This window comes from Triticum urartu, chromosome 2, assembly GCF_003073215.2.
Source record: "Triticum urartu cultivar G1812 chromosome 2, Tu2.1, whole genome shotgun sequence".
Lineage (NCBI taxonomy): Eukaryota > Viridiplantae > Streptophyta > Magnoliopsida > Poales > Poaceae > Triticum > Triticum urartu.
The window spans coordinates 424,586,233-424,590,682 of NC_053023.1; positions in this window are offsets into that span (position 1 = coordinate 424,586,233).

The following is a 4,450-nucleotide window of genomic DNA, read 5'->3' on the forward strand; positions in this document are numbered from 1 at the left end:
CGCTACTCACCCACACCCCCTGTTATTCTGCGGCGACCTGCACAGCCGCACGAAAAAAAAAAACAAAACAAAAAAAAAAAAAATAAAAACAAAACAAAAAAAAAAAAAAAAAACCACAAACAAAAAAAAATAAAAAAACAAAAACAAAAGCGACGGCACAGCTGAACCAGTGAACCCTCGTACTCCTCTCCGCGTGGGCATCCACTGCCGCGTCTTCCCCGGCTCCGCGTCGTCCCCTTCCTAGGCCTCGCCGTCGTCCACCACCGTGGTGCTCTCGGCGCGTGGTCAATGTGGTCAACGACCGAATTCCATCGGAAGAATACTGTACGTGGAGAGGCTGACAGCTGGGTCCACGGCAGCCGCAAGGAAGTGCCTCCTTATTACGCGGAAAATAATTATTCCTCCACCTGACAGCAGGGACCCACCGGACGCCCACCAGTATTCGTAAAAAAAACGTTTGCCCCTGACTGCTGGGACCCACCCGACGGGCCACCGTATTTCGCGAAAAAAATTCCCCCTGCTGTCAGCTCGGACCCACTGGAAGTGCCTCCTTATTACGCACAAAAAATGAATACCCCCTGCTAGCTGGGACCCACCTTGGTGGGAGGCTGACTTGTGGGCCTACTAAGTTGACGGGGACGGGGCTTTGTCAACTTAGTCAATATGAACGATTCTAGCTCCAGTGACCGTACGATGTCCATCCAACGGCCGTAGTGCTTCTTCAACCTCTGGTCTTCTTGCTCCAGCCGCCCAAAGCAGCGTCGTCATGCCGCATGCTCCTGCCTCCCGTGGCCGGATGTGCTGCCGCGGAGGCCTCACCGCCCCCTACTATTCCCACCACTGGCCAGGCCCTGCGGCGACGGCAGCCTCACACCGCAGCCGAACCAGTGAACCCTCGTACTCCTCTCCGCGCGGGCTTCCACTGCCGCATCTTCCCCGGCTCCGCGTCGTCCCCTTCCTAGGCCTCGCCGTCGTCCACCGCCCTGGTGCTCTCGGCGCGGCGTGGTCAACGTGGTCAAGGAATGACTTCCATCGGACAGGACTGTACGTGGAGAGGCTGACAGCTGGGTCCACGGCGCAGCAAGGAAGTGCCTCCTTATTACGCAAAAATAATTATTCCTCCACCTGACAGCGGGACCCACCGGACGGGCCACCATTTCGCGAAAAAATGTTTCCCCCTGACTGCTGGGACCCACCAGCTACATCTTCGCACGCAAGGAAGTGCGTCCGGGCAAAAAAAAACGATTCGCCCCCCTGACTGCTGGGACCCACCAGCTACATCTTCGCACGCAAGGAAGTGCGTCCGAAAAAAAACGATTCGCACCCCTGACTGCTGGGACCCACCAGCTACATCTTCGCACAAGGAAGTGCCTGACAGTCGGGACCCACCTGGTCGAAGCGTACGTAGCATTGTCATTCTGGTCGCGAACGTGTACGTACGTATATACTGGTGGATGTAGAGGTGCGCACGTGTCGTAGTAGAGGCGCGCACGTAGCATGTACACGTACGTACAACGGCCAGGGTGCAAGAAAGAAAATACGACCACGTATGTGTACATACGGGCGGGGTCTCGAACGCCTACTCGCGCATACGTACGGCCAGGGCTCGTGTACATGGCTGGGTCGGAACGGAGAAACAGCGTCGTCGTCGTGTGTTCATGGGGAGGCAACGGAATGTGTCTTGTTCATGGGGAGGCAACGGAATGCGTCGTGTTCATGGGGAGGCAACGGAATGCGTCGTGTTCATCGGGAGGCACGACGCGTGGGGCACGGAATGCGATGGAAACGAGGCTGGCGTACCGCAGAACGGAGGAAACGGACCTCCTATGCGTCGAAACGGGGGTCCTGTTGATCGGGAGGGGTGTGGCGTACCGCAAAACGGAGGAAACGGACCTCCTACGGTCGAAACGGGGGTCCTGTTGATCAGGAGAGGGGTGTGGCGTACCGCAAAACGGACGAAACGGACCTCCTACGGTCGAAACGGGGGTCCTGTTCATCGGGAGGGGTGTGGCGTACCGCAAAACGGGACTCCACGGGATACTGTTCATCTCCACCGTCGACCTCCTCCAGCCTCCACGGGCTACCGTCAACCTCCTCCAGCCTCCACGGGCTCCTGTTCATCCAGCCTCCACCGCGCACTACTCCACCGGCTACTGTTCAACCACCCCTCCACCGTCTACTGTTCATCCAGCCCTCCACACCACGGGGTCCTGTTCAACCACCCCTCCACGGGCACCCCTCCACCGTCTACTGTTCATCCAGCCCTCCACACCACGGGGTCCTGTTCAACCACCCCTCCACGGGCACCCCCACCGTCTACTGTTCATCCAGCCCTCCACCACACCATGGGGTCCTGTTCATCCAGAGGCAACGCCACCGCTCACTGTTCATCCAAACCCCCCCGCAACGCTCACTGTTCATCCCAGATTCGATCGGCTTCAGTTAGCAGCAGTAGCGAAGGAATCGCTCGATCGGGTTCAGTTAAGTAACGCGTAGCCTGCAGTGCAATCGCTCGGGTTCAGTTAGAGCCCAACGCCTCGCTCGGGTTCAGTTAGAGCCAACGCCTTGCACACACGCGCGTACGTGTACGAGAGAAACGCGCATCGCTCGGCCCCCGACCTCCCACCGTAACCGGGAACTCCCCGAAATTTTCCTCCCCCTCGCTTCTACCATGTTTTTTTCCGTCATGGACGGCCCAAAGAATGTCATGCAGCTGCGTCTCCGGCCCGCCCAGGACGAAAAGCCCATTTTCTGTCATGATTTTTTGTCATAGAAGTAGGAGCCCACCACATCTATGATGATACCGGGTTTTGTCACAATTATCATCATAGAAGTGTCATATGTATGACAGAATATGTGAACATAGATGTCTTTTATCACACCCGATCATCACGTGGTGTCTCGGCACGACGAACTGTCGCAACGGTGCATACTCAGGGAGAACACTTATACCTTGAAATTTAGTGAGAGATCATCTTATAATGCTACCGCCGAACTAAGCAAAATAAGATACATAAAGGATAAACATCACATGCAATCAAAATATGTGACATGATATGGCCATCATCATCTTGTGCCTTTGATCTCCATCTCCAAAACACCATCATGATCTCTATCGTCACCGGCATGACACCATGATCTCCATCATCTTGATCTCTATCAACGTGTCGTCACATGGTCGTCTCACCACTATTGCTTTTGCAACTATTGCTATCATAGCGATAAAGTAAAGCAATTATATGGCGCTTGCATCTTATGCAATAAAGAGACAACCATAAGGCCCCTGCCAGTTGCCGATAACATTAACAAATATCATGATCATCTCATAACAATTTATATCTCATCACGTCTTGACCATATCACATCACAACATGCCCTGCAAAAACAAGTTAGACGTCCTCTACTTTGTTGTTGCAAGTTTTACGTGGCTGCTACGGGCTAGCAAGAACCGTTCTTACCTACGCATCAAAAACCACAACGCGGTATAGTGATTGCTTTTTGATCTTCAGAAAGAACCCTGTTCATTGAATCCGATTCAACTAAAGTTGGAGAAAAGACACCCACTAGCCACCTGTGTGCGAAGCACGTCGGTAGAACCAGTCTCGCGTAAGCGTACGCGTAATGTCGGTCTGAGCCACTTCATCCAACAATACCGCCAATCAAGAATCAACTAGTGTCGGTGTACAAAAAGAGGGGTACACTTTTTGTACCCCTATAACTGTGCACGGGCAGTCTGAGCCACGGGCACCACCACACCAAGCAAGGCAAGGGAGGTGAGCCAGGGTAAGACCGAAGCTCAAGAGAACTACGACCAAGGCCAAGACCACGAAGAGCAAAGGGGACGAAGCGGACTCCCCCGCAAGATCCTTGTCGGGAGACAGTTCTAGCAGCCCCGGCAAGACCCTTGCCGCGGCGACTCGTCCGCACCTACGAGCAATCAACCCTTGAGTCCACTGGCCCCAAAGGGCAAGGATTCGGAGACATCCCCGTGGCGGCATGCAGATCTTTGTAAAGACATTCAAGATCAGATACGCACTAAGGAGACGACAACCCGGCGGGATCCCAGCCGGGGAAGAACCCAAAAGGCCCACAAGAGCGTCAAGACCTCAAGCCAGGCACACCTATGCCCAAAGGCCCTTGCCCAAGAGGACCCGCAGACCAAACATCAGCATATCCCTACGCACCGAAATGCTGCAGCACCGAACCCACCAGCGCATGATGGCTAGAGCACACGTGAGAAGGCATGCAGACATCTTTCGTGAAAGATCCGCACCACAGCGCCACCTTCAGCTGCCTTGCACCTACCTACGTGCATCTTAGGCATCGCGGCCAGGCGCGTGGCGACACAAGGAAGGAAAAACCCCACAGCAATAAGGCGACAGACGAGACCCAGATATACTCACAACCATCCGTCGATTCAAGCGAAAAGGACAACCCTAAAAGCAAGAGC